This window comes from Polyodon spathula, chromosome 28 (genome assembly GCF_017654505.1).
Source record: "Polyodon spathula isolate WHYD16114869_AA chromosome 28, ASM1765450v1, whole genome shotgun sequence".
NCBI lineage: Eukaryota > Metazoa > Chordata > Actinopteri > Acipenseriformes > Polyodontidae > Polyodon > Polyodon spathula.
In genome coordinates this window covers 8526693-8539425 of record NC_054561.1, presented here as the reverse complement: position 1 = coordinate 8539425, position 12733 = coordinate 8526693, and the positions used below count along the sequence as shown (strand labels likewise).

General features: G+C 40.4%; 1 protein-coding gene and 1 pseudogene across 1 annotated transcript in view; one reads left to right on the top strand and one right to left on the bottom strand.

Moving 5' to 3' along the window:
* Positions 1 to 12733, bottom strand: part of LOC121301963 (zinc finger protein 135-like) — a gene marked incomplete at its 5' end in the record, with an annotated part of 125007 nt that overhangs the window by 72656 nt on the left and 39618 nt on the right. The gene's annotated exons all lie outside the window — the stretch shown is intronic.
* Positions 1 to 12733, top strand: part of LOC121301905 — a 36462-nt pseudogene that overhangs the window by 1953 nt on the left and 21776 nt on the right.

Sequence of the window (12733 nt, the reverse complement as noted above, 5' to 3'; positions counted from 1 at the left end):
CCAATCGCTCAACTCCACCCAACTCCACCTCTCTGTTGCTTATTTCCTGGTTCCTGTTTCTGGTCTGATGTCACCCACTCCAGCCGTCTTTGTGTCACGTGGTGTCAGGACCGGGATTACCAGCGCCTCCTTGACGCAGACCAGAGCAGGAACCGCAGTTTTTTGGGGAAAAAAATAAATAAAATAATAAAGAAATGGAAGGCTGGAGCTGGAGAGATAGCTGCCAGGATCTGGAGGACCTCCTCAGTGGTCTAGAGGACCAAGGCTGGTGCCTTGCCTGTGGGGAGTTTGGGCACCCGGTGGTGCGCTGTCCCTACCAAGAGGGAGAGGAGGAACCGGCCCAGGAGAGGAAGGTGTGAAGAAGGAGGCAGAGAGGGGGAAAGGTGAGGAGGAAGCAGAATGAGCCAAGGTGGTGCACCCTGTGCATTGCCTATGGGCATGAGGATGGGGACTGCCCAGAGCAGGAGCCAGGGGATGAGGAGCCAGTACGTCCTACGCCTGAGTGGGAGTACGCCAGAGTACTCCTGATTGTTTGTCTGTTCGTCCGCTGTGTTAGTATCTGTTTTGCTTAGTGTTAATTCATTTTGTTTGTCTGTTTATTTTGGCCTCAAGTTCCGTTTCCTGTGTTTTGTTTGTCTTTGCAACCTTTTATTTTCTGCTTGTTTAAATTATTAAATGCTGAGTGGTACCAATCGCTCAGCTCCACCCAACTCCACCTTTCTGTTGCTTATTTCCTGGTTCCTGTTTCTGGTCTGACGTCACCCACTCCATCCGTCTTTGTGACAATTCCTGTATGCCTTTAATACGCACCAGAGTCCTTGAGGTTGCACGCTCACACCACCAACACTGGATGGCGGTAGCGATTTCCCTCGTGCTGTCCACTCATTCTCCCTCATGACACAGTGGTATTCTTTCCCAAAAGTATCAGATAGCAGTCATCTTCAAACCCCGGTTCCCTGAAAAAGAAGATAGCAGTCAACCTTGTGAGGTCACATCACTCGCATTTGCGGGTTCAATGCAAAAGAGAATGACGTCTCCGCACAGTGACTTTTATAACCTCAGTGAGGCGGGACCGATGATGTCACTCCACAGAGGGGCCGATCGGCATCTTTGATATAAAATGCTCAGTGAATACCTGACAAGCAGGTATATCCCAAAAGTATCAATGGTGGCCATCTTCTCTTTGAGGGAACCAGGGTTACATCCGTAACCTATCATTATACTTGTCTGACTGACAGCAGAAGGAAAAAAAAGACACACAATCGAAGCAATCATCTCTCTTCTTAAAAAAAAACGTTTTAAACATCTCTCGAATCTCAGTCCCGGAATCGCAGTTGCAGACTAAACCAACACCTCCGTCGCGGTAGAGGGTGCAAATTAACCCAGAGTTTTATCACCTAGGAATTCACTTAGTTGTTGTTTGTCTGGCCCCACCTCCTCCACACAAGATCCAGCGCATCCTGTGTACAGGACACTTTATTTTCATGTGCTTTAACATTGTTCCTGTACTGCTGCTGTAACTCAGCTCTGCAGAGCAATGTCTACATTTTTATCATAATATGTCCAGATGCAATGTCAGGATGCAGACGCATGAGAAAAGGCTGTACGTCTTTACAAAAAAGATGCACGTCGCAAGAGTGTGTGTGATTCATTGTGACCTGTCGCACAGAGACAGAGACCTTCGACTCCGACCACAGATTAGGTTGGAGTCTGAAGTATGAACCAACCTTAAGCCTACAAGCAGTCTTTCTTACTTTCTTTCCTGTTCCTATTTTCCAGGTTCCAGTCCAGCAGCTAAAGTGAGGGCGGGCGGTGGAGAATATCCTGACTGTGGAAAAGGTTTTACCCAGTTAGGGCATTTAAAAAAAATCCAGAGAATGCACAAAGGAGAGAAACAGTATCGTTGCTCTGACTGTAGGAAGAGTTTCAGTAACTCAGGAAGCCTGAAAACACACCAGCGAACTTGCAGAGGAAAGAAACCATATCGCTGCTCTGACTGTAGGAAGAGTTTCAGTCACTCAGGAAGCCTGAAAACACACAAGCGAACTCACAGAGGAGAGAAACCGTATCGCTGTTCTGACTGTAGGAAGAGTTTCAATCACTCAGGAAGCCTGAAAACACACCAGCGAATTCACACAGGAGAGAAACCGTATCGTTGCTCTGACTGTGGGAAGAGTTTTAGTCAGTCCGGACACCTCATATCACACCAGCGAACTCACACAGGAGAGAAACCATATGGCTGCTCTGACTGTGGGAAGAGTTTCAGTCACTTGGGAGACATGAGAAATCACCAGCGAACTCACACAGGAGAGAAACCGTATCGCTGCTCTGACTGTGGGAAGAGTTTCAGTCAGTACGGACACCTTGTTTCACACCAGCGAACTCACACCGGAGAGAAACCGTATTGTTGCTCTGACTGTGGGAAGAGTTTCAGTCAGTCCGGACACCTTGTTTCACACCAGCGAACTCACACAGGAGAGAAACCATATCATTGCTCTGACTGTGAGAAGAGTTTCAATCACTCTGGAAACCTGGGAAAACACCAGCGAACTCACACAGGAGAGAAACCGTATCGCTGCTCTGACTGTGGAAAATGTTTCAGTCGCTCAGGACACCTGAAAAAACACCAGCGAACTCACACAGGAGAGAAACTCTAAAGACTATGTTCCATGCGACTTTTCACTCATGAGGAAAAACCATTATCTTTGCATTATGAGTCCCTGTGTAATTACTGTTTTGTGTATCACTCTTAAGAGCATGCATTTTAAATGGTTAAATTGCACTTCAGCTCTCTTGCACTGTGATTGTTAGAAAGTGGGTGGTGACGCAGACACGTCACAAGAGGCTTCTCTGCTGTCAGTTTAACCCGGGCTGTCAGTGCAGTCAGTGTCTGGGAGCGGGAATAGGCAGAAAGCAACTATTCTGCATCTCATCTGATGGATGAGTCAGGAGAAATCATTAACTCAGTGTGGGAAATGAGTTTCAGAATTTAACATTTTAAACTTTATTAACTTGAAAATAAATAAATTGATGGGAACGAGTATCCTGACCCTGCTATATAGCATCATCAGAGACAAGACTGCACAGACCTTAGGCAGTTAAACGAGGCAGTCTTCCCAGCGACAGCGAGTGGAAGCGACAGCGAGTGGGAGAAGTACAGGCGTGGAAAAGTACAGAGCAGTTTCGAAGCAGAAAGGAGAAATTGCATTTTGAATTGCTTTAATCAGAAAAGAGAGGACATTGGGGAAACACAGCAGCAGCTCAAAGTCAAACAGCCGCGTGTGTTTTTCTGATAACAAACAAGCTGAAACTCGGAGCAGCTGATTCAAATTCAGCGCCGTTTTGAGACACGGGCGAGGGGAGGAGCCGACAGCACAGCAGAACAACGCAGTTAAACGAGGCAGTCTTCCCAGCGACAGCGAGTGGGAGAAGTACAGGCGTGGAAAAGTACAGAGCAGTTTCGAAGCAGTTTGAAAGCAGGCTAACGGCTGCAGAAGAAACTAAAAAAAAAAAAAAAAAACCTCAACATGGTCTTCAAGCCAGTAATCTGTGACACCTGCTTGATGTGGGAAATCCGAGAAAACCCAGCGGAGCTAAACCAAGTGTGCGTAAAGTGCCGCGCGATCCAGGATTTGCATAAACTAGGTCTCATTTGAAGTGTTTTTTAAATCCCCAAAAGTAAAGACTAAAGTTAAGGTTTACAATTTTAGAAAAGCAAACTATGATGGTATGAAACAGAGACTAACAGAAGTAGATTGGAGTAAAATAGAGAAAACACCCACAGAAGAAGGATGGTTGTTCTTCAAAAATGTAGTACTAGAGGCGCAAAACAATTACATCCCTAAAGTAGACAAATCTAAATGTAAAACGAAATTGCCAAAATGGTTTAATAGATCAATTAAAAAAAATATTCAGCGAAAAAAGGCACTTTACAGAGCATTAAAAAAGGACCAAAAAGAAAGTACGCAGAAAGAGTACACGGAACTGCAAACGCAAGTCAAAAAGGAAGTTAGAAAGGCCAAGAGAGAAATAGAAATGAACATTGCTAAGGGAGCTAAAACCAGTTCCAAAATGTTTTTCCAATATTACAACAGCAAGAGAACATTCAAAGAGGAGATTAAATGTTTAAGAGATACAAATGGCAAAATCGTAGAGGAAGAAAAAAAAATAGCAAATATGTTAAATGATTACTTTTCACAAGTTTTTACAAAGGAAGATACTGACAACATGCCCCACATGTCATCCAGTTCCTATCCAGTTTTAAATAACTTTAGCATAACTGAGGCAGAAGTGTTAAAGGGACTAGGAGCTCTTAAAATAAACAAATCCCCTGGGCCGGATGAGATCCTCCCAGTAGTACTCAAAGAAATGAAAGAAGTAATTTACAAACCGCTAACCAAGATCATGCAGCAGTCTCTTGACACAGGGGTGGTACCGACAGACTGGAAAATTGCAAACGTAATACCGATCCACAAAAAGGGAAACAAAACTGAACCAGGTAACTACAGACCAGTAAGCCTGACTTCTATTATATGCAAACTTATGGAAACTATAATAAGATCCAAAATGGAAAATTACCTATATGGTAACAGGGTACTGGGAGACAGTCAACATGGTTTTAGGAAAGGGAGATCGTGCCTAACTAACTTGCTTGATTTTTTTGAGGATGCAACATCGATAATGGATAATTGCAAAGCATATGACATGGTTTATTTAGATTTCCAGAAAGCTTTTGACAAAGTCCCGCACAAAAGATTAATTCTCAAACTGAACGCAGTTGGGATTCAAGGAAACACATGTACATGGATTAGGGAGTGGTTAACATGTAGAAAACAGAAAGTACTGATTAGAGGAAAAACCTCAGAATGGAGTGTGGTAACCAGCGGTGTACCACAGGGATCAGTATTAGGTCCTCTGCTATTCCTAATCTACATTAATGATTTAGATTCTGGTATAGTAAGCAAACTTGTTAAATTTGCAGACGACACAAAAGTAGGAGGAGTGGCAAACACTGTTGCAGCAGCAAAGGTCATTCAAAATGATCTAGACAAGATTCAGAACTGGGCAGACACATGGCAAATGACATTTAATAGAGAAAAGTGTAAGGTACTGCACGCAGGAAATAAAAATGTACATTATAAATATCATATGGGAGATATTGAAATTGGAGAAGGAATCTATGAAAAAGACCTAGGAGTTTTTGTTGACTCAGAAATGTCTTCATCTAGGCAATGTGGGGAAGCTATAAAAAAGGCTAACAAGATGCTCGGATACATTGTGAAAAGTGTTGAATTTAAATCAAGGGAAGTAATGTTAAAACTGTACAATGCACTTGTAAGACCTCATCTTGAATATTGTGTGCAGTTCTGGTCACCTCGCTATAAAAAAGATATTGCTGCTCTAGAAAGAGTGCAAAGAAGAGCGACCAGAATTATTCCGGGCTTAAAAGGCATGTCATATGCAGACAGGCTAAAAGAATTGAATCTGTTCAGTCTTGAACAAAGAAGACTACGTGGCGACCTAATTCAAGCATTCAAAATTCTAAAAGGTATTGACAGTGTCGACGCAAGGGACTTTTTCAGCCTGAAAAAAGAAACTAGGACCAGGGGTCACAAATGGAGATTAGACAAAGGGGCATTCAGAACAGAAAATAGGAGACACTTTTTTACACAGAGAATTGTGAGGGTCTGGAATCAACTCCCCAGTAATGTTGTTGAAGCTGACACCCTGGGATCCTTCAAGAAGCTGCTTGATGAGATTTTGGGATCAATAAGCTACTAACAACCAAACGAGCAAGATGGGCCGAATGGCCTCCTCTCGTTTGTAAACTTTCTTATGTTCTTATGTTCTTACTGGGCAACAGCCTGGAGGATTTGTCTGGTCAATTCATCACAATTCTAAACTGAAGGAAAAATGGTAGTGTCCCTTTAACAGGGCCAGGAGCCCTATACATGAAGAGGGGGCGGGGCAAAGCCCTGCAGGTAAATAAATGTGTTGTGGTTGTTTAGAACGGATGAGTTGAAATGTTTGTTTGTTTATCACGGATGAGTGTATTGTATTATTATTTAAAACAAATGTATTTGTTTGTTTTAGAATGGAGTATCCCACGCCCCTGTGTATTTGTATTATTATTTTTTTGTTTATTGTTTTTGGGTATTTAAATGATGGCAAGAAGCCATATTTTTGTTTCTTTACCCATGAAGGATATGTTTTGATAAATAATGTATTCCTTCAGTCTAACCAACACATTTTAAAAGAACATGTGCGTGATCTGTACTCCCTGTTATTTAAAAAAATAAGACAAAATCCTGGTTATTGATTTTTAGATGCAACAAGAAACAACACTGCCGTGTTTAATTTGAGCACAAAATCGATTCATTATGACAACTGAGTCGTGAGGAAAATTAAAACCAATAGAAGGATTTTTGGAGAATAGAATGGCATGGAGCATTGTCCTGCTGGAAAAACCAATCCTCAGAGTTGGGGAACATTGTCAGGGCAGAAGGAAGCATGTTTTTTTCCAGGACAACCTTGTACTTGGCTTGATTCATGAAGCACCCCCAGATCAACACCGATCCTCCACAACATTTCACAGTGGGTGCGAGACACTGTGGCTTGTAGGCCTCTCCAGGTCTCCGTCTAACCATTAGACAACCAGGTGTTGGGCAAAGCTGAAAATTGGACTTCTCTGGGGGTGCTTCAGCAAGGCTGGAATCGGGCATATTTGTCTTTGTGAAGGACGCATGAATCAAGCCAAGTACAAGGTTGTCCTGGAAGAAAACTTAAGAACATAAAGTTTACAAACGAGAGGAGGCCATTCGGCCCATCTTGCTTGTTTGGTTGTTAGTAGCTTATTGATCCCAAAATCTCATCAAGCAGCTTCTTGAAGGATCCCAGGGTGTCAGCTTCAACAACGTTACTGGGGAGTTGATTCCAGACCCTCACAATTCTCTGTGTAAAAAAGTGTCTCCTATTTTCTGTTCTGAATGCCCCTTTTTCTAAACTCCATTTGTGACCCCTGGTCCTTGTTTCTTTTTTCAGGCTGAAAAAGTCCCTTGGGTCAACAACTTGCTTCCTTCTGCTCTGACAATGTTCCCCAACTCTGAGGATTGGTTTTTCCAGCAGGACAATGCTCCATGCCACACAGCCAGGTCAATCAAGGTGTGGATTGAGGACCACCAGATCAAGACCCTGTCATGGCCAGCCCAATCTTCGACCTGGACCCCATTGAAAACCTCTGGAGTGTGATCAAGAGGAAGATGGATGGTCACAAGCCATCAAACAAAGCAGAGCTGCTTGAATTTTTGCACCAGGAGTGGCATAAAGTCACCCAACATCAATGTGAAAGACTGGTGGAGAGCATACCAAGACGCATGAAAGCTGTGCTTGAAAATCAGTGTTATTCCACCAAATATTGATTTCTGAACTCTTCCTAAGTTAAAACATTAGTATTGTGTTGTTTAAAAATGAATCTGAACTTATTTTCTTTGCATTATTCGAGGTCTGACAACACTGCATCTTTTTTGTTATTTTGACCAGTTGTCATTTTCTGCAAATAAATGCTCTAAATGACAATATTTTTATTTGGAATTTGGGAGAAATGTTGTCAGTAGTTTATAGAATAAAACAAAAATGTTCATTTTACCCAAACACATACCTATAAATAGTAAAACCAGAGAAAGTGATAATTTTGCAGTGGTCTCTTTATTTTTCCAGAGCTGAGTGTGTTTTGTGTGTGTGTGTGTGTGTGTGTGTGTGTGTGTGTGTGGTGTATATATATATATATATATATATATATATATATACAGTCTGAACTGCATGTGTTGGAGCAAAACAAAATCCTGGAGAAGTCTGACAAGTTAAATCTCCATACTTAAAACTGGTATGGTTACTTAACACACACCATTGATATTTCCCAACCTGCACTGTTTTTTTCCACCCCTCTAGTGGATGTACCTCTAATTCAGTGTTTATATTTCTATTGATTCCGGTGATTGCAGGACACCGGCAAACTACAGGACTATTTGTTTCATATCAGCATGCTTCATGCACCACACCACTCCAGTTCCCTCGTTGAACTTTCCATGTAGCCTTTTCCCAAACTATCACTGTCTCGTTGTGTAGTACCCCTATTGGTCTAATCTTCAAACTGTCTTTAGACTGGTTATTATGATCCATGTATTGTATTGAGAGATAGAACCATGTGTGACCAGGTGGTTCTTTGCCATTCTCCTTTGGCCACACTAAACTAGCTCCCAGGAGATCAGTCTGATCAGGGTGGAACATTGCCAACCTCAACCTGAGTATCTCCTGTGCATGTCTAGGTACCTAATAGCCATTATTTCTACCTTCATTGGTTTTAAAAGGTCACCTGCAAATATTCTACAATCTGTCGCTTTGGTCAAATTGTAAGGCTCCCTCTGTTCCATCCATTAGCTCATATATAGCTGTACCCTGGAGTCTAATCCCTTGATTTACATACATTTGTCCATTCCCCAATCTTTCCATTCCTTCTCCAACAGTACTTGCTATCCAAGTTTGCCCTCTTGACATTTGGTAAATACCCCAGCTGTTTGCAATAGAATGTCCTGCACCAAACCAGCCTGTTATTTCATCAAAAAGCCTACATTTCTCATTACCTTCATACATTCGTTCGGCTATTTGCTCTTTGTAATCTTTCATTGTACTGCCTATTTCCCTTTGAAGCCAATTCTGGATATTGATATGTTGCTCTGACCTTACAAATTTAGGTGAATCATTGTTATTTTTAACTCGCATATGTAAAATTCCATCCTTCTAGAATCCAATATTCTAGCTCGACCATCTCAATCTTAAAATGCACGTAAGATTGATTACAAACTAAAACTATGACTTAAAAAAGATCACTATTCATTGAACAAGTACTAAAATAGCGTGTGAATGCTTAACTGTAATTTTTCCCTCCGGTAGAGGGCACTGTTGACCGTGGGCTGCCTATCAACGATGATAGACAGCACCACGGAAATACCACAGCTGGTACACGACCTTCAAATGCACTCGCAGGTGCTCAAAGAAATAATAATGAAAACAGAAGGCGAAAAGAACAAGGGAAAATAAAACAGTAATAAAACTACAAATAAAAGGTGCTGCACTCGGCAGCGTTATCCCGGTCGCCGCTACCCGCACGACCCGGATCACCGTCCTACTCTCTCGGCTATCTAGCCTGCTCTTTCACAATACGCCGGGGTCTGCCCAAGGGTTCCCCGCTCTCTCTCTCTGTCTGTCTCGCTGATTCCCGGTCCTGAATCAAAGTGTCCGCACCCTTAGCGCGTCTAAGTGGGCAGACCTGAGGAAACAACTTTTGAAATTATAGGACCGACAATCACCCAAGACCCGCCTCTCGGCCATTCAGAGAGGGGGAAAGTCCACACACACCCTTTCCCACCTCCCCGTGTCACTGCCAATCCCACATTGTATTCGTGACCTGTCTCCCCATCACAGTCAACAGCTATACAATCTCTCCCAGCAAACAAACTCATTTTAACTCATTAGTAGGTAACTTTATTTTCTCATACAGTTATAAAAACCTTAATTATATCTTGTGATATTCTCTATACAATACCCCCACAAATATAATCATTTTGCACAACACTTCTACTGCTAACCTATTACAAATAATGTTAACATGAATTTCCCTTCATTCATTTTAGACATATACAACACTGAATCATTCAAATGTCTCGTTCTTTTCAAAATGAATGTCCAGTATAGGTGCCAATATTCTTCAGTAGCACAGCAGTTTTCAATGGTCTCATCCCATTCACAGCCCCTGCTGTATGATCAGTTGTTTCACCGTTGTCTCCACCTGTGTCCCAATACTTGAATCTCCATCAGAATTATTTCTTTATCGAACCTAGAAGAAAAATCAAGTGCAATATTAATTCTTTTGATAACATCTGATTTCATTTAAACCTTCAATGGGGTTATTCTCTCCTTGAATTTTCTTTATTTCATCTAGGAATGTATAGGCTATTAAAGCAGTTTGTAACTTGTAATCTTTGTAAGCTTATTTATTTACAAGACCTCTACTGCTATTTAAATGCAAAGTCTTTTTATTTTTGTCTTTATCACAAAACAGCTATTTCTGAGCACATCACCCAGAATCGAAAATTTAGTATACATTATCCCTCAGTGATATCGTGTATTTAATTTAAAAAAAAAAGTTATTGGTATTGGCTTTTTCAATTTAATAACCCCCCCTCTTGCAGCTGATAAAACAGTAGCCTTTTAGGTAAGTTATTTAGTCTCTCTGTGTTAATTTATGTGCCTGTAGCAAACAGATTGCTTTCTCTGTTTTTATTGTTTTTTAAATCAAGTTATAAAACCCTTTTCAAAAACGTGTTAGTTTGATTAATATCACGCCATGCATTTTCGAGAATTTACAAATAACTCTGTTAATTCTTGAAAAATAAGTTTCTAAAAAAACTTTCCATAGTCAGTACTTTAATCTAAATAAAAATAGTTTGAGTTTACAATCTACATTTTACTTGAACCACGGTGGAATTTAATCATCAAAATAATAAGTCATAAACTAATCAAAGCCTGTGACTGTGTTCTTTATTTAATTAATTCACACAGGCATTTCCCCATGACCAATCATGATAATGCATTTTTAATACTGTGAGTGCATTACTTTTGCCTCTGTGACTGTGTTCTGTATTACAGTGAAAAGTTGACTTTATTTTGTTATGCACTACAACACTGCCATTAGCTCAGCGTCTTGTGTTGGACATCCGCAAAAGGTTATCCACACCCTATATTCACAGACAAACAAGCATTAACCAACAGGCTGTCGATCCTACCAGTTCCACAATCCACCAAGCCTACAGTCCTATACTGCACTGTAAAATCCATTGTGCCAACATTCCTATTTCATTCTCGATCTTTGTGGTTCAGTTATCTGATTAATCTAGTTATCACCACCTCTCGTGTGTATGCTGATATTAGGGTTTTGAACGATTGAAAAAGTAAACTCACAAAAGCTCTGTAAAACATTAATTGTGATGAACATAACATATCCTATTGTGCCTAGGGATCTGACACCCACATGTATATTCTGAATCTTTGATAACACCTTTAAATTTCCCTCAAATTGTTTTAAACAGAATTACGTTTATGCATAATTACAGTCTTATTAATGTAATCAAATGCATGCAGCATCCATTTTGGCTGCTTTCCGTTGTCCTTTTTAACTAAATCAATACAACCTCTATCACTCATGTGATCTGTAGTTTCAAATATGTATTCATAGGTGATTCATACAATTCACCTGTGTCTTAAACATAAAATTCACACACAAACAAACAAAACACTTAACTTTCTTCATGAAAATATTTTTAATAAAATATTTCAAGGTTGATTTACTTAGTTTCAGATTTATTGATCTCCAAAAACATTTGTTTTCTTCCTAAATGTTTTTTCAAGCAGTCAATGTAGCAGCAATCTCTACATTATCTCTCTCTCTCCCTCTCTGCACTTTCTTTTCTAGTTAACCCTTAGAAAAACAAAAAGCTCTGTGTATATCAATATAATCCAACAAACTTTTTCATTGTTCCTTTGTATATTTGTGTTACTGTTTCAGTCCAAAGGTTGGCCATTCTTTTGCAGTCAAACAATTCATCCGTTAACCTGGGTCTCTTTCCCTTATCAAACCCTCTTATGATCGGGGCAAGACAATAAGTATTCGTGCTGGTTCTTAGTACTAATTTTTCTAAGAAGTTACTTTATCTCCACGCTTAAGCAAAATCAGAATTACTCAAACAATCATTAATAAACAACTTCTTAATTACATTTTAATGTGACCTTTTAATTTTATTTTTACAGCATGTATTCCTCAAAGTTGATATAGAATCTTTACCATTTTTTTTTTTTTTTTTTTTTTTTTTTTGTGGGCTACCAGTCTTGAATTGCCTTTGTTTTTTTCTTCTTACGAGACACACACTCCTGACCTGTCACATGAACATGTACATTACTGTTCTGTACATGTGGCAGGGCAGGGCGTTGTTTGTAAATATGTGTGGTGTTTTGGTGGTGGTTGGCAGGGATGGGGTTAATTTCCTATCCCTGCCAATAATACATGTGAGAATGTGGCTGGAGCTTGATTGATAGACTGATTAATTAGGCTCCAGCCACATGCTAAAAAAAAAAAAAACACACTTTTTTTTTGTCTTGTGTGTTGTGTTGTGTTGTGTTGTGTTGTGTTGTGTTGTGTTGTGTTGTGTTGTGTTGTGTTGTGTTGTGTTGTATAACATTTGTATTTTGATTTATTGCAGCATTTAATTTATTTTTTGTTTTTTTATTGGGCTTACCTGGAGTTTATTGTCTGAGTCTTGTTCCGGCTATTTGTACCACCTAATGTGGACAGTTAAATAGTCTTGAGGACTTATCCTATTGTGCCCCCTTATGTGACATATAAACCAACACAGTACAAACTTTGTGTGTAACAAATCTTCTCAAAAACAAACAGAAAACAGGAATCCGAGTTGCAGAGAGGTACCTGTTGAGCAATACAAGTAGAGTGTAACTAGCCGCCGTCCTCTAGAGGCAGAGAGGGAGGACCGCTGTCCCGAGACTCATGACTTCGGCGTCCCGAGAGCCAGAGAGGGAGGAAAGTCCTTCCCGAGTCAATACAATTTTAGTTAAGCAGTCTTAACTAATTGTGAGAGCCAATGTACATGAATTATCAAGTAGTCCC